At 45.0% G+C, this 18,376-nt stretch overlaps 1 long non-coding RNA gene across 2 annotated transcripts in view; it reads right to left on the bottom strand.

Moving 5' to 3' along the window:
• LOC114812936 overlaps positions 1 to 18,376 on the bottom strand; it is a 115,032-nt gene that overhangs the window by 45,486 nt on the left and 51,170 nt on the right. The window contains exon 4 of one of the 2 annotated variants that reach the window (XR_003760543.2): positions 487 to 613. The exons of the other annotated variant lie outside the window; for it this stretch is intronic. This is a non-coding gene — a long non-coding RNA (uncharacterized LOC114812936). The remainder of the gene's footprint in view (positions 1 to 486; positions 614 to 18,376) is intronic. 2 annotated transcript variants of the gene reach the window in all.

The raw sequence follows: 18,376 nt of genomic DNA, 5'->3' as shown, positions 1-18,376 counted from the left end.
GATTAACATAAGGCAAAGACTAATAATAGAATGCCGGTGACACTTTCTAGCATACAAAAACTGGACCAATCACCCACCACTCTGTTTCCTCCTATTTCCTACTGGGCTGGAGTTTTGGGATTCTCTGGAACACTGGGACAGTCTTCTTGGCGTGTGGCTTGGTTAGCTGCCACTTACAGGTACTCTTGTCATCTGCCATCAAAGGGTGACAATCCCAGTGATTGATCTGAATCTGCTGGAGTGGGTCTTAGCTCTCAGACTACAGCCAGCTCAGCACAACCCAACATCAAAACGCAACGGCTTCCAAACACATTTCCACCACAACATCTCTACACCTTGATGCCAGAATTCAGGGCTTGCTGATAGTCTGAGCTTACGATCTTGGCAGCCACGTGACTAAAATCCCACCACTGATTACCCATCCCTTCCTACATCCTCCCTGTACTGAGCAGCGCGATTTCAGCTCAGTCACTGTTCACATCTTACCTACTGTAGCAACGCAGGGGCTCCTCACAGTCTATACAGAACATAAAGGGAGAGGGCTTCATCAAATACAGTGTTAATGGGCTGAAGCATCGATCTCATTTTCAATTCACCATCTTGGCAAGATGCACTGATAGGGAACGAGAAGAAAACAAACAAAAAAGAGAGAGCTAAGGGGGATTAAAAACCCTTTTCACTTGGGGTTTCTGGACTGAGGAACTCGATACCATGACCACTTTCTGTAGAACTGAAATCACTGTGAAAACAGAACTGCATGCTCTGTTGTTCAAAAATATCAGACCTCGATGAACATAGCCTGACTAGAGTTACCATGCAAGATATTCTAAGCTATAGCTCAACTTTGAGAGTTTGCAGTTCTTCCAGACAAGTCCAGCCTCTCGTAGTGATCCCACACGGTACAAAGAATAGCCACATGAGGCTCAGAGGCGTTTCCTGCTGAGTCTCACAGTGGCTTCCTTTTGGGGGGCCGAGGGGTTGACATCAATGAGGGAGAACGGGATGTGAGAAGCACAGAGAATGGCAAAGAGGGAAAAATCATGCCGACCAATTCTATTGTATTGCAGTCACAATACTAATAGTAACATTTGCTATGTGCTTACTGAGAGAAGCGGTGTGGCCTAGTGAGAAGAGCATGGGCCTGGGAGTCTTAGGACTTGGGTTCTAATCCACCAGTTGTCTGCTGTGTGACCTTGGGCAGCAAATCACCTAACTTCTGCGTGCCACAGTTCCCTCGACTGCAAAATGGGGATTCGATGCCTGTTCTCGCACCTGGGTGGACTGCGAGCTCCATGTGGAACCTGGAGATCCTGTATCTACCCCAACAAATTATAGTGGTTGGCACATAGTAAGCACTTAACAAATACCACAGTTATCATTATTATACAAGAAAATCAATACAATGTTTTACTTTCCCAAGCCCTTAGAACAACAGCCTGCACCAATAATACTCAATACCACTGACTGATCAACTGATCATCAGTGCTGACTGAGGATTCATTCATTCAATAGTATTTATTGAGCGCTTACTATGTGCAGAGCACTGTACTAAGCGCTTGGAATGAACAAGTCGGCAACAGATAGAGACAGTCCCTGCCGTTTGACGGGCTTACGGTCTAATCGGGGGAGACGGACAGACAAGAACAATGGCGATAAATAGAGTCAAGGGGAAGAACATCTCGTAAAAACAATGGCAACTAAATAGAATCAAGGCGATGTACATTTCATTAACAAAATAAATAGGGTAATGAAAATATATACAGTTGAGGATGAAGCACTACAATAAGCACTTGGTTTAAAAAAAGAAAAAAACCCACCACAAAGAAGTGATGTGTCCCTGCCTGAAAAGGAACTTGCATTCTAATGGGAGGGGGAAAAGTCTTTCAAAATGTCCACATTAGGGTAATCCAAACCAATAATTGATTGAATAACTGAGTCACATCTATAAACATACACTGAGGATCCCGCTGTCCATGAATACATATGGGCTACAAAGGGCTGATGGGTTTGTAGAGTTAGTGATGTAGGGACTTAGTGGGGATTTCTGAAGGATTTTGAATAGGGGGAGAGCTGTGGTCTCACAGATTTGGAAAGCCAAAAACTTGCTGGCCTGAGCAAAAGGGGCAGAGACAGAAGAGCTGAGTGTGAGGTATTGTTACAAAATTAGGAGGAACAAAATGAGCAAGCTGGGGAGTACGGGGTGAAGACAGCAGGGTTCAAGGAGAGGCGTGAAGCCAAATAAAAGGAATTTTTGCTCAGCATGGAAGGAAAGAGGTGACCAGTGTAGAGTTTTGGGGAAGAAAGAGATTTGGATAGTTTATTTAAAATGTCGCTCTTTCAGTTACAGTATTATTCATGTTTCTCATTTTCCTCATCTGTAAAACAAAGCAAATACTGCCGGCATCTCACTTTAATGGTTGAAGATCAGCAAATTGAAAGTTGAGCACTTGAGGAATGCAACTATTGAAGATGCTGATACTGATCAATTTCCTGGCTTTCAAATGGAAACTTTTTTAGTCATAGCATCAGCTTTAAGTCTCCATAACTTTTTCAGGCAATCAATCCAGTGAAATCAACAAACACTCTTTACTACTCGCCTGACATTACCACTAGTCTTCTATGAATGGGCATCCCTGCAAGGGAGAGCCTGGGAAGTATAAAATTTTATGGTGGCAGAATAAACTGAATTACCTCCAAACTTTCATCCCCACCTCAAAACGCTGAAGAAAACTGACCAAACGGCAGCATTTCTAGGCTACCGGAAGGTATGCTTCAGGAGGCTTACAGCAAGCCATCACCTTTGGGAGCCCACCCTCAGCACTCTTTCACATATCCATAAGTTTTTTTTATTTATAGTAACGTCTGTTTCCCCCTCTTGACTGTAGGCTGGCTGTGGGCAGGGAACATGTCTACCAACTCTGCTGTATCCTATTTTCCCTAGCACTCAGTACAGTAAACACTCAATAAATTCCACTGATTGAATGATAGGGGAGGTGGACTGAATGATTTAACAAGCCACTCTTCGGCTTCTAAGTCTATGGAAATACTTGGTCGGTTCAACATTAATCCATTTAAAGACAGAGAAAACTACTCGTTTCTTCAAGATGCTCAGTTTGTGATCTCATTTCTAGTGTAAGGAGCAACAGGCTGTTAATGAGCACCAGTGCTGCAATTCACTATGCTGGATAGGGAAAATGCCATCTGGGCTTGAGTTTTCTTGGACTGTTTCCTGACTGGCCTGGGAATCTGAAAGAGTGACAGAGGCAGCCCACTCATGCAGGCATCTCTGCCCTTCCCCAACCAACCTAGGGCAGCAGTAGCCTAAGAGGATAGAGGTTGGAGAGGAGAACAGTCTGAGATGAACTAGATGAATGCAGCCATTGCGGTAACACCTGGGTTCTTGGAGGGGGCTCGGAAGGGTCCGTCTGTATAGTTCAACTGCTGCTAACTTTGTAAGCCCCAAGGATAGGGCTTATCCCTTACAGATTCAGGTCGAAATTAACTGTTCTATACAGACTGAGGCTGGCCCTATGAAGGCCCATTCCATGACTGCTCCCCGGATTTAAGGATGTACTGGTACTGGACTATTCTAAGAAACCTTGGCTTTTTGTTTTTTCCAACACAAACAGCTGAAATTCCAGTGCCAGCCTCTATTCTGCAGTTAGAGAATAGAGATGAGCCTCTTGTTAGCACTATTATTGTTCTAGGTGGAGTCTGAAAGGATGCAAACTAGAAGGGCTGAAGGGACTTACAGCTTGGTTCCCTTCCCAGATGCGTACATCTATATTCCCACTAAAAGAACAGTAATAATGTAATTAATACTGGTATTTCTCATTAATGTTCATGTTCCCGTAAGCAGAGGATACCAAGAATACAACTGGAGAACTAAACAGCTTTTCAACATACTATTAGGGAGGAAAACTATCGCTTTCAGGAACAAAATATTCAAAATAATAATAAGAAGAAGAAAATTCAGGATCTTTCATCTTGTATCATCAATAAAAATGATCCTTTTCTGTCCATCAGTATCAGCAGCCAATCCGATTACATTTGTGTGGCCATGTGGGCATAAAACGTGCTTATTGTTCTCACTCATCATTTTTCTGAAATATTGTTAGTTTGGGAGATTACTTTTGGGAAGTCTAATAAAATACATACTTCAGAGCAAAATGAACCTTTTCAAAAGTTAGTCTTCTCAGAACAACAAAGCAAATAATACTCCCTTTCCCCATTTCAGAGGCTTCTATTATCTAAAGAACAGATGAAACTGGACTAGTCCCACCCAGTCAGGCCAAGACCTTGGGCAGTCCCTCATCCCCCAACCCATTCCCAGGCTGGTCCCTAGAGTTGGGCCATTCTGCGACTCATCTGCTTCTACAAAAAATCGCATCTGGCTCAGCAGCAAGAAGTTGCCATCCTCTTCTCAGGTGTTTTTTCCAACAGAAACCCTGGCTGTCAAGGGATGGGATGGGCATGACCATGAGGAAATAGTTGGGGAGTCACAGCTAAAGGAGCAGTACTCATTTTTTGAGGCACTTTCTCCCAACTGGGAAACCAGAGTTGCCAGTTTAGAAAAGTACCTGAGTGGAAAAGAGGTATGTGGAAACTGGGACGAGGCCCCAGGGCATAATCCGTGAGGGACACGGAAACTGGGACGAGGCCCCAGGGCATAATTCATAACAGCTCTGACCAGAGTGTCGAAAGCTGAAATTGACACGTAAGAAGAAGCAGGAAGATGCTTCTCACCACATATAGGATGATGAAGAATAGCTTAGAAATCAATGAAATGTGAGCACTTACTGTGTGCACAATACTGTGCCTAAGCGCACGGGAGAGCACAATGCAACTGAGTTGGTAAATACATTCCCCGCCCACAAGAAGTTTACAGTCTAGAGGGGGAGAGAGATATTAATATAAAAAATTAGAGATATATAGGTAAGTGCTACAGTGCTGAGCACAGGTGACTATCAGGTGCTTAACAGGCACAACTCCTAGTGCACAGGCGACACAGAGAGAGAGTAGAAGGAAAGACGGCTTAATTGGGGAAGGCATCTTGAAGGAGATGTGATTCCCATATGGCTTTGAAGGTGGGGAGAGTGGTGGTCTGTCATATATGGAGGTGAAGGAGCTCCAGGCCGGAGGAAGGACGAGGGCAAGGAATCGGCGATGAGACAGACCAGAGCCAACTGCCAAGCCACCGAGAACACCTAGTTCACCTTCTAGTCCACGAGCGGCTTTGGCAAGCTGGGATAACCTCGAAATTTCTCCATCAATCCCCAGGTGGATGAAACGGACTTTTCCTGTCATTTCAAATCACCCGGGAACATTTTTATGCACTTCACACATCCGAGCGCTAAGTTCATCTCAGCTGGATGTCACTCTTCGCATCTTTTAGGATAACACCCTTAAAAGGCCGTACACTTGAAAAGGGATGTTTTTGGTCCCAGAGAGGACTCCAAAAAAATCTGAAACTTTCCTAGACTCCTCAGCCATGATCTGGCTTGTCCTCTTTTCCACAGAGTGAGACATCACGGGGCCCTCAGTAGACTGGGCCCCTGAGGTTTGGCCCCAATTTGTCTATTTCTACTTCAGCCTCCCCTCTGGGAAATGGAATACAATGAAAAGACGATTCATTGGCAGTTTTGCGTGTGTCTTTGTGTGAAAGATAACTAATGTCAAGGGTTACAGTGACCTCGGAAAAGGGACGCTATCAGTTGAGACAGGTATTGTGATAGTCCCCCGCCGGCAGACCCCATAGACTACTTACACTGGAGGGTATCTACCCACTCTGTTGTATTGTTCTTTCCCAAGCGCTTCATGGAGCGCTCTGCTAACAGTAAGCCCTCCTCGATAAATACCATTGATTGACTGACTGACTGACCGTCAGGTATTGTATCCTAATCTCCCGGCAGGCTGTCTCATCGGGCAAATGTCCAGCTACGGGCCACGATGGCGGTGGGGGGGGAGGGGGTGCCAGCTATGGAGGCAGCAAAAACTCTGGGAAGCCAGTGAAGGTGCGGCACTGGGCACCAGTGGCAGGAGGTGCAAAGTTACAGGTCGGATATAATTAGGTGATATTTCAAAGATCAGCCAACGTGGGCATCCTAGGCAATTCCAGTAACAGGTCTAGGATCTGGAAACAGAGAAACCCAAAAGATCAGGGGAGTGGAGAAGAGAGGGAAGGGAAGGAGGGGGCATTAGTGGACATCTGGGGTTTGGTCCCACTTCTGCCACTGGACTGCTTGGTGACCCAAAGCAAATCCCTTAACCTCTCTGGGCCTCGGTTTCCTCACCTGAAGTGAGCTGAGTGGAGCTGAGATACACTGTGAGTCACACATGGAAAAGGGACCGTGTCCCACCTAAAAACCTCAGAGCTACCCCTGCGGTTAGCACTCAGCAAACCCTTGGTAAATGCTATAATTACTATTACAGGGCTAGACATCCTTTTTGGCATAAGTCATTTTCAGGCAATGGGACGCAGGGACCTTTGGGTAGCGTGACCCCTTAATAAATTTGCAGCTGTGGCCCCCTATGTGTTGTAGCAAGCCAAGACCACAGGAGCCACGGATGCCACAACCCTGAGATACTAATAATAATAATAATAATGTTGGTATTTGTTAAGCACTTACTATGTGCCGAGCACTGTTCTAAGCGCTGGGGTAGACACAGGGGAATCAGATTGTCCCACGTGGGGCTCACAGTCTTAATCCTCATTTTACATGAGGTAACTGAGGCACTGAGAAGTGAAGTGACTTGCCCAAAGTCACACAACTGACAAGTGGCCGAGCCGGGATTCGAACTCATGACCTCTGACTCCAAAGCCTGTGCTCTTTCCACTGAGCCATGCTGCTTCTCGCCTCTTCTGGCTGTGGAGAAGTTCTGCCAATTGGCCATCCAGTTGGAGCCAGAACTCCAGGAAGCCAGGGGTGACAGCTACTGAACAAAACAGTCGCTGCTCAGGTCCACTTCGAACGTGTCTGTGTGTATTAGAGATTGGGTGTCTGCAAATGCCCCTAGGTGAGGGGCCATCTATCTTCCACGTAGGCTATTTCCTGGCCTGACAATGGCCGATAGAGTCCGCAGCTCTTCGAGTTTGTGGTTGCCTGTTTCCTTGGGGTTGTTGCCTCTTCCTCTCTCCGATTCTATCTTTCTCTCCTCCCTCCCACAGTAAAACACACTCCCACTTCCCTCTGGGAAGACCACATCGTAGAGCAATTACCCCATGCTCCACTTAGGGATCGAGAATATGTGGGAACTGGAAAACAGTGCCACAGACCCATACCTGCAATTACCCAACACTGAGACCTTGTTAACTACAGCTGCTCTGTAAGTCTAATGATTACATAAATCATTTCCTAAGAAGTTCTTACGCATAATTTTTAAATCTCTGGTGTTCAAATAACATGCAATTCCAACACCTAATTTTCTGCTCTGATTTAATGCTTTCACATTCAAACACTTTTCTGTTATTATTAAATAGCTAATAACTGCTCTCTACCATCTGTTTTGGCTCTTTTTTAAAACCAGCATTATTACCTTCATTATCACCATCTATTAATGGTGGCATTGGAAATGAAAAAATATCCTGAAAGGTTATTAAAATATCAATTTTAAGCAAAAAAAAAGACAAAAGACTGGAGAACAGAACAGATATCTGTATTGAGTAGACAAAACTCTTAACTGTTCTAAATGAAAAACCTGAGAGTTCCATCGGCTCCAGAGTCTGCCGCAAAACCGCTCGTCGCCGATGGTGTTTGTAAGCAAATTTTTAGAAAATCATTGATTTAATATTGCAGGTGGGCATGCAACATTTTGCCTGGCAATTGATCTGTTCAAGGGAGATGTTTAAAGACTGAAGCTGTCAGCACAAAAGAAAAGTTCAGGGACCTGTAACAAACTCGCTTTGGAGACCAGCCCTCTGTGTTCGATGTTGACGTTTAGGTTATGGTGGTGCGATGCTATCCTGGTACTGTGGCTGAAGAGTCCTATGGACGACCGACCCCATTCTTTGGACGCTCCGGGTGTTTACAGATTGTCCTTTGCAATGCTGACATGCTTGCTACTCACAGAGCCTGATGTTGTTTGGGAACCAATTCCTTGGTATCCTGAATTCTCTGCTAAAGGAGAACCACCCCACTCCTGACTACTGCACTCAGATCGGTCTATCTGCTACTATCAACAGTCCAATGCTATTCCACATCTTTTAAGACTGCATCGTCTGTTTGCTGGACCTTAGGCCTTCAGGCGCACCATTCAGTAGTTTGCATATCCTGCTGTCATCAGTTCTCCTCATGTGTCCTGCCCAGCAAAATCGCATTGCACTAAGCAACTACAGTAGCAAATGAGATGTCTACATGTAGCACACCGAATGACCAGATGAAGAGTTACAAAGTTCTGGTGGGTGCCGAGTGTCCTAAAGACACCAAAAATATTTGACTTGTTAGACCAGGTATCATCAGCAAGTTTCAATCCTGAAAAACGCTCTCAAATCTACCTCCAACCCTGACCTCTCGCTTTCTCGGCAGTCTCGCACTTCCTCCGGCTTTCAGGACATCTCCATTTAGATGGCCTGCTTGACGCCTCCAACCTAACATGTCCAAAACAGAACTCTACATCTTCCCATCCAATCCTGTTCTCCCCCTACTTTCCCGTCACCATAGACAGTAACACCATCCCATCCTCCCTAGCTCACAAGCCCATGACCTCATCATTGTGCTCAAGTCAAGCAGCGTGGCTCAGTGGAACGAGCACGGGCTTGGGAGTCGGAGGTCATGGGTTCGAATTCCGGCTCTGCCACTTGTCAGCTGTGTGACTGTGGGCAAGTCACAACTTCTCTGTGCCTCAGTTACCTCATCTGGAAAATGGGGATTAAGACTGTGAGCCCATGTGGGACAAACTCATTACCCTGTATCTACCCCAGTGTTTAGTACAGTGCTCTGCACATAGTAAGCGCTTAATAAACACCAACATTATTATTATTACTATTTCTCTCATTCAACCCATATATTCGATTGGTTCATTCATTCATTCAATAGTATTTATTGAACGCTTACTATGTGCAGAGCACTGTACTAAGCGCTTGGGATGAACAAGTCGGCAACAGAGACAGTCCCTGCCGTTTGACGGCCTTACAGTCTAATCGGGGGGCTGGTCACTAAATCCTACTGGTTCTACCTTCACAACATTGCTAAAATCCATGCTTTCCACTCCACCCATACTATTACGCTGATCCAGCCCACCCAATCCCAATCCCAATCCCACCTTGATTACTGCAAGTCTCCTTGCTGACCTCCCTGCTTCCTTTCTCTCCCCACTCCAGTCTACACTTCAATTTGCTTCTTCGATACATTAAACAACAACAAAAAAACCCCAGAACCCTTAACATTCAGTCCTTGTTTCTCCTCTCTTCAAGAACCTCCAGTAGCTGCCTATCCACCTACACATCAAAGAGAAATTTACCATTGGCTTTAAAATAACTCAATCAGCTCACCCTCTCCTATTTTATCTCAATTTCCTACAACCAACCAGCCCACACACTTCACTACTTAATGGCAACCTGCTCACTGTACCTCAATCTCATCTACCTCACCACCAATTCCTTGCCTGCATCCTCCATCTGGCCTGGACCTCCCCCCCACACCCCCTTCTATATGGCAGAGCATCGCTCTCTCACACCTTTAAAGACTTATTAAATCACATCTCCAAGAGGCCTTCCTCAACTAAGTCCTCATTTCTCCTACTCCCTTCTGTCTCACCCTTGGATTTATACCCTTTAGGCACTTTATATGCACTCCACCTCAGCCCCACAGCACAAAACTTACTTTAACAACTGTCTCCTCCTGTAGACTGTAAGCTCCTCATGGGCAGAGAACATGTCTTTCAACTCTGTTATATTATACTCTCCCAAGGACCTAGTTACAGTGTTCTGCACACAGTAAGCGCTCAATAAACACCGCTAATTGAAGTCCGTCTGAAGGTATGAATGGCTTTTCGATTCAATTGTGCCCACAAACATAACTGGCCTGGACACTGGGCCCTGCACAGGAGTGTTTCCTCAAATGTAACTGGCCTAGACTGTGGAGGCTGCCTCAGGGCAACCACATCGGAGTGAGGGAGCAGGGCTCTGAGGTAAAAGCCTGATAGACCTTAAGTTAGTCACGGCGGGAGTGATATGTCAGTTTCCTAGAAGAATGGAACTGGGTTATCGGAATGGTTCTAGAGGTTTCTAGCCCCGAACACGTTCCTGATAGTCAAATCTTGGTAGACTTGTACTGAGCTCCAGGCACGCTCAGACCAAGAGTGGAATGCTCCACTTAGCAATTCTGTTCAAAACTACGCCTCTTCTGGGCAGTGATCTCCCTGGCTGACCTTCTTGGGAGTTTTCAGTTTCCAATATTCCAGCCTTAAATCCAAGGAGCATACAAATATCAGTGCAACCGAGGGAGTGTCTCTGGAAAGTTCCATAGGAGCCCAATTTTTCCTCTCGATTCATGTGCCACACAGCACAATCCCTAAGAAGTTCCGGTAATTCCTGATGGTATTCTGCCCACATATCCCAGGTTGCCAAAAATCCTGCGTGCAATAAATAATAAATCTGGTATTTGTTAAGTGCTTACTATGTGCCAAGCACAAAAATACTGGAGTAAGATACAATACAATCATGATTAGACACCATCCCCTCCGTACAAGGGGTTCACAGGCTAAGGGGGAGGAAAAACAGGTGTTCAATCCCCATTTAACAGATGAGGAAACTGCGGCAGAGACAAGTTAAGTGATTTACTCCAGGTCACATGGCAGGCAAGTGTTAGACCTGGGATTAGAAGCCGGTCTAATGACTCCCAGGCTCAAGCTCTATCCGCTACCCCATCCACGCTGCTTCTCTAGCCTCAATCCTACAAGTTGCCCCACTGTGCCACTAATGAGCATTTCCAGATGACTGATATTTTAAGTGGGTCTCTTTGGATATCTGAAAATGATTGAAATGCACAGACAACCGAAGTGTAATTTGACTTTTGTCACTCTTCCACTGAGGATCTGACCAACTTCGCATCTCTAGGAAGAAACACTTTTCTATGATGAATTTAGCGAATCCCAAGGAATCGCATAAGAATGCTTTAATTCCAGGAGTCACCAAGCAGGGAGGCTGTGGAGCTGTTAATACCGACTACTCCCTACCACCCCAAAGGTGGTGGTATGCCTCCTGTCGATAAAGTACTTGGCTAACATTTTCTTCTAGACTCTGTACTAAAGGAACTGAGGTAGCTCTCCCTCCTGTGTCTACTGCTTTCAAGGAACATTTTAAGCATTAATTAATCCCCATTATGACTGTGGAGTGATGCTCTTATCTCCTCCAACCAGAGGTAGAGTGAGTCTACAAGTGATCAGAGAGAGGCAATCAACCCAAGAGGGAAAGCAAACCTCTTTACGTGACCCCTTCAGACCCACGCACTTAAATTCCAAAAGTGGAATTTGCTTGTGGGTCAAAGGTTAGTCAGAGAGGGAAAGAAAAAAAGGGAAGAAGAGAGAGGGGGATGAAAGAAAAGAGAGCAGGATGGAAAGCGGGGAAGGAAGGCCAAAATATGAGGAAGATAATTTTAAAAAAAAGGAGGATGGGGAGGGAAAACAAAACACTATGCTTCGTATTTTAGATGAAAGCAAAGAAAGGGAGCTCCTGGCCAGACAAGTGTGTTAGGCTAAAAAGACCAGCCACCTACTGAAGTCACCTTCGTAGGAGTCCCTGCCGACTTTCCTGTGTCTGTCTCTCTCAGGACTATGGATAGAGTCTCGGTACCCCAATCTTACTAAAGCCTCTGCCTTAGTTTTGGTTTTTTATGGCATTTGTTTACCACTTCCTATGTGACAGAGACTATTCTAAGAATGGGGTAGATGCAAGTTAATTAGATTGCACAGCCACTGTCCTGCAAGTTAATTAGATTGCACAGACCCCGTCCCGCATGGGGCTCACAGCCTAAATCGGAGGGAGAACAGAACTGTGGCACAGAGAAGTTAAGCGATTTTATCGTGGTCACACAACAAGCAATTGGCAGATCTGGGATTAGAACCCAAGTCCTATGACTCCAAGGCCCATGCTCCTTCCTCTTAGGCCACGCTGTTTCTCCCTTTAAGTGAGAACATCCCCCTCTTAGATTGTTATGTCAGGGTTTCTCTGATTTTGTCCACTTTGTCAGTCGCCGGAGTAGGCAGGAGTGAAAGTGCAGAAAGCCACGTCAGTCCAGCTCAGCCGAGGGTAAAGAATGTGAACTTGGTAAAGTTAAAGGCTGGGATAAACTTTTGGGGAAGGAGGGTTGGGGCAGGCTTGAGGGCTCCAAGAGGCCTGTTTGGGTGCCAAATCCCAGCAAGGCAACAGGAAGTGAATTTACAGAAAGTGTGAATCCTAGTGGATCCAGAGCTGTGACGTGCAGATCAGACGCCTGTGATGACAGAGCTGTGACATGTGACGTGTGCAGCACCCTAGTGACACACAGGTTATTGTCAGTGAAGAAAAGATGCTACCTAAACCACACATTTCTCTGACACTTTCCTTTCAAGAGGCTGGCCTGGGGAGAAGGATGTCAGAATACAAATGTCTGCACTCTGGCAGAAAACATAAAAAGCTCCATCTAAAATTGCTATGTAAATTGCTCCCACAATTACTTTTAAAATGGCCAAATTAGAATGTCCAAGAATTATCTGACATGTTTTTCTGACCATTCCTGCCCCTTCTGGAACAGTTTCAGTTTGCTTTGTAACCTGCATGCCACTGGTGGGCATTAATAAGATTAAAGACAATGTGATATGGGATTTTTGCCACTAAAGAAAACACAGCCTTCAATAGAGTTAGACAGAGTCTCTCCCTGCAAATATGCTCTCTTGTAGACACAAAGGGCACTTAAGTTTCGGGATTGGGTTTAAAATAAGCACCTCGGTTTTAGCATCCTAATTAAAGGCTTTTCATGTAAGGATCTAAACACCCACATATTGAGATTTGTACTTACTGCCTGTCTCCTAACAGTTAAGGCCGCAATCGGGCTGGTGGTACCAACATAAATTAATGTATTGTGCCTCAGCAGATGAACCTTTCTTTGAAAAAATTATTCTCGTTTCAGATTACTGATATCCAGAAATCATACTCCGAAATTCCTCCCCTCCTTCTCACTGTTTTTTCTTCATTCTTCATAACCTGTGCACTTTATAAGGGAATTGTACGGCATAGCTAATCAAAATTAAAGTGTTTTGAGAATGCAAAGGGATAAAAGTTAACACCATAAATGTATAAAAATAATCTAAAAAATATATCACCTTTTGAGGCAATCTCACTAGGTTTTGCCCCTTTAGCTGCAGAAAAACCAACCCAGAAACTAATGGTAATGACTTCTCTCCAAGCAGTGAACTGACATCAAATTTTAATTATTATTAAGCTTTTTACAAATAACAGCACTCAAACATTAAGGTAAATGAGATTTCTTCCCTGGTGGGCTTACAATCTAAATTGGAAATGCAGTAGTACATAGAGCCTCAAAACCTAAAATTGAAACTAAATGTAGGCAGGAAAATTTGCTCCAGAGAGAGGGCATCGAGGAATCATCTACTCCAACTTGACTGGGCGGCACCCTCATATTCAACATCCATTGGCGGGTCAAGATGATCAATGACAAGGGCCTGGAGAGCCAACAGCCCCCAAGCCCTAAAACCTTGCCCACACCATGACAGCTCTACTGGATTGGATCAGGAAGGAGAACAAGAGAATGGCAGGACATTCAAGCAGCTGTTATACTGAGACCCGAAAGGTGGCACATGCCACCCCGGGGCGGACAAGAAGAGAGCACGGCCTCCATCCATCAATCGTATTTACTGAATACCTGCTCTGTGCAGGGCACTATATGACACACCTGGGAGAGTATAACAGCGTTGGTAGATGTGTTCCCTGCCCAGAAGGAACTTACAGTCTGGATGGGGAGGCAGATATTCAAATCAAATATAAAATGAACTGATTTACAGATATGTATGTAATTGCTGTGGGACTGAGGGAGGGGGTGAATAAAAGGTGACAATCCAAATGTAGGGCAACAAGTGACGGAGATGAAGAGGAAATGAGGGCTTCCTCAGGGAAGACCTCTTGGAGGAGATGTGCTTTTAATAAGCCACTGGAGGTGGGAAGAGTGATCATTTGTCAGATGTGAAGAGGGGGGCTGCTCCGGGCCAGAAGCAGGTGACGGGCGAGAAGTCAGTAGTTATCTCAAGCAACGTAACGTAGCGGGGGGTTATTGGGAGACCGCAGCTGCACACAGAAACGCTTAGAGTACAGTAACTGGGAGAAAAGTTTCCATTAACTAACAACATAATGGAGAAAGGGACTAAAGGAGACAGACTAGCTAACAGAACGAGGCCAGTCTGGGACAAACCTACAGCGCATTAAGGATCTTTTTTCAATTGTAAAACCTCAAGAGGAGTGTGTCAATCCCACATGAGTCTTTCCGCTTACATTCACACACATAGATAGGACCTCACAGGGAGGAATGGCTTTTTTGACAATAAAGAACAGTTGTTTCCGTGGGTGTATGTGGGGATGCATTTATGTTCAGTAGGGTAGCCGTGTGGCTACATTATAACTGCCTGCAGGTCACCACGGATCTTTCCAAGTTGCAGTGAATATTTGGAAAGGCAACATAAATTATAGTCCGGCAAGAGAGTAAATATGGCCAATGACAGTCCTTCCTTGATCCATCACCTGCTTTCCTGTTGTAGGTTTCCTCCAAACCGTAGGATCTCCCCTCCTTAAGGCACCTTAAATGCTACCCGGAAAAATCAAATTCATCTTCCCTTCTTGACCTTTTCCACATCCTAAAGTTTGCCATGGTTTTTGAAAATATCACCATACTCCATCTCCCAGAAATTCACCACCTGAGCATCCTTCACTCACCTACCATATTCAGTCTATCTAAATTCTCTTGTTCTTCCTCTCTGCCATTTCAGAAATCTGCCCCCTCTTCTCCATCCTTACTACCAACATCCAGACTCAAGCTCTCACCCTCTACCGGCAGGACCAACTGTCTGTCTCCCCCGATTAGACTGTAAGCCCATCAAAGGGCAGGGACTGTCTCTGTTACCGATTTGTACATTCCAAGCGCTTAGTACAGCTCTCTGCACATAGTAAGTGCTCAATAAATACTATTGAATGAATGAACACTGACTCGCAGTGGGCTCTTCGGTGTGCACCGCATCCAGTAAGCGTTCAGATACCATTGACTGAGTCTGTCACCTTTGCCCTCTTCACTCCATGTGCGTGCAGCTTCTGGTAGTATCTTTCTGAAGTGCCAATTGGGACACATCCAACAGATCCAGCACTACTAATTCCCAGGCCCCTGGCCAAAGGATGGCATAGCAACCCAAGCTGCTTGGCATAACAACTTCGGGCCTCTCACAAAGAATGCGTTTCTGCTCTTCCCTCTCCAGGATGCTGCACTCCACCTAAGTGCTCTTATTAGCACTTCCATGTAGGTCCCTCATGGCATGGAAAAGACCCAGAGAAGCACCATGGCCTAGTGGAGACAACACAGTCTTGGGAGTCAGAAGGATGTGGGTTCTACCCATTGGTCTGCTGTGTGACCTTTGGCAAGTAACTTCACTTCTCCATGCCTCAGTTACCTCATCTGTAAAACGAGATTGAGACTGTGAGCCCCATGTGGGATATGGACTGTGTCCAACCTTAGAACAGTGCCTGGCACGTGGTAAGCACTTGATAATAATAATGATGGTATTGGTTAAGAGCTTACTGTGCGTCAAGCACCGTTCTAAGCACTGGGGGAAGGGATACAAGGTGATCAGGCTGTCCCACGTGGGAACCACAGTCAGTCTTAATCCGCATTTTACAGATGAGGTAAGTGAGGTGCAGAGAAGTTAAACGACTTGCCCAATATCACACTGCTGACAAGCTGCGGGGCTGGGATTAAAACCCATGACCTCTGACTCTTTCCACTGAGCCACGTTGCTTAACGAATACCATTTAAAAAAACATACAAATCCATGGGATCAGGGCCTCCTTCTGCTCGGGCAGTAGATTCATTCAATAAGATTTACTGAGCACTAAGCACTTGGGAGAGTACAATACGACAATTAACACATTCTCTGCCCACAACTAATTTACAGTCTAGAGTAGGCACTGAAGCAGATCCATAAAATCTGACCACCAGAAGTATGATCTGCAAACCTCAAACAATAGCTCTACATCAAGGTGAAATGCAATTCTGCCAGCCTGCTGCCAAAAAAAAACCTCATTCCGCTTTTGTCTATTTTGTGCTTTTCAACCGTGGGAGGAAAGAGTAAGACCCTGATTTTGCATATGAAGCATCAGGTGTCCTTCGGCTTGAATGTTACTCTGAGCTACCATGCTCGACCTGTGGACTCATTTACTAATAAGGGATTTTTCTCATGGTCTTTTTAAGTCTTATCACTTTAACAGAGTTGGCTTTAAAGCATTCTCTTCCATGAACTATACCAAACTTTCAAGTTTAGAAATGCAAATTCAAAATGTCAAGCTTGGAATCTTCTATAATAGAGACACTTCGACAGGTTCAATTTACCACAGAAATGAGGTAAACTAATAAAAAATGGACCGGCAAGTGTCTAGATCAAAATTATGAGGCATATTCACAGGAACAGACTCCTGAGACTTGCATATGAAACAAACTGACAGAATTTAAAAGGAATTAACATCAAGATTTCCAGGCTATTTGCTGTCACTTTCCCCTTTTCTCATTTAAAGCATTTAAAGAGAAGTGTAAACACCACGATAATGGATAGCAAACTACATAGAAGTCTGTGACCCTTTCAAATTCTAATACATTAATGTTTCCTGCTGTCTTTAATTATTCCTAGATCAGGTTACCATAACAATTAGGCTTATTGGACAACTTTAGGCATTTCAAGTGTATTACACTGCATGGAGAATCTGAGATGACGTGGCCGTATTTAGGTCCACATTTTAGCTAAAAAAACTGTGGCTAAAAGAATAAAAGGCAGCTAAGGAAGTTTGCGAGAAGGAATAGAAAATTTTATATGTTCAGAAAGAGAACACAAAGGGGTGCAAAGGGGGGCCAAAAGAAACCCAAGATGCCTAGGCTCCTCACCAGCACCTAAAACTAATTCTCTTCAGAGGACTTTCCAAAGTTTCTCTTTATGTCCATGCACTTGGGGAAATAGGAAAAACATTAACAAAATGGCAAATGGACTATACTAGAAAATAACTTCAGTTTCTTAAAGAACTGAAACATGCTTAGCTGGGTTTATATAACAGCCCTGACACGTAACACAGGTAACAGCTAGTCAGGTGAAAGGACATTCACTGACTGAGCAGCAGCACGGCCCAATGGAAAAAGCATGGGATTGGGGGAGGGGGGAGAGGGTGTCACAAGATTCCCAGTTGTATCACTCACCTGCTGTCAAACTTCTAGGCTTTGGTTTTTGTATCTGTAAAATAAGGACTCAATACCTGTACTCTCTTCCCCTTAGGAGGTAAGACCCTCCCAGAACACAAACTACTTTTGACCAGATTATATTGTATCAAGAAGCAGTGTGACCTAGTGGAAAAAGTACAAGTCTGGGAGTCAGAGGACTCGGGATCTAATCCCAACTCTGCCACTTGCCTCCTGTTTCACCTGGGATAAATCACTTAAGTTCTCTGTGCCTCAGGTTCCTCATCTGTAAAATGGAAATCCAATGCCTGCTCTCCCTCAGACTGTGAGATCCATCTGGGACAGGGACTGTCTGGACTGATTAACTTGTATAATAAGAACTGTGGTATTTGTTTAGTGCTTACTATGTGCCAAGCACGGTTCTAAGCACTGGGGTAAAGAGTAATCACGATGTCCCATGAGGGGCTCACAGTCTTAATCTCCATTTTACAGATGAGCTAACTGAGGCCCAGAGAAGTTGCCCAAAGTCACACAGCAGACAAGTGGTGGAGCCGGGATTAGAACCCACACCCTCTGACCCCCAGGTCCTTGCTGTAAATACCCCAATGCTTAGCATAGTGCTTGGGACACAGTAAAGGGCTGAACAAACACCACTCCTCATCTTCCCTCCCAAACCCGGTCCTCTCCCAGACTTCCCTATCACCGTGGATGGCACGACCGTTCTTCCCGTCTCTCGGGTCCGTGATCTTGGTGTCATCCTTGACTCGTCTCTCTCGTTCACCCCACACATCCTATCCGTTACCGAGACCTGCCGGTTTCACCTTTACAATATCGCCAAGATCCGCCCTTTCCTCTCCACCCAAATGGCTACCTTACTGCTACGGGCTCTCGTTATATCCCAGCTAGACTACTGTGTCAGCCTTCTCTCTGACCTCCCTTCCTCCTATGTCGCCCCGCTCCAGTCT

The sequence above is a fragment of the Ornithorhynchus anatinus genome, chromosome 6 (assembly GCF_004115215.2).
Source record: "Ornithorhynchus anatinus isolate Pmale09 chromosome 6, mOrnAna1.pri.v4, whole genome shotgun sequence".
Classification (NCBI taxonomy): domain Eukaryota; kingdom Metazoa; phylum Chordata; class Mammalia; order Monotremata; family Ornithorhynchidae; genus Ornithorhynchus; species Ornithorhynchus anatinus.
Note: the sequence above shows the minus strand (reverse complement) of the source record. Positions and strands in the feature narration are given on the sequence as shown.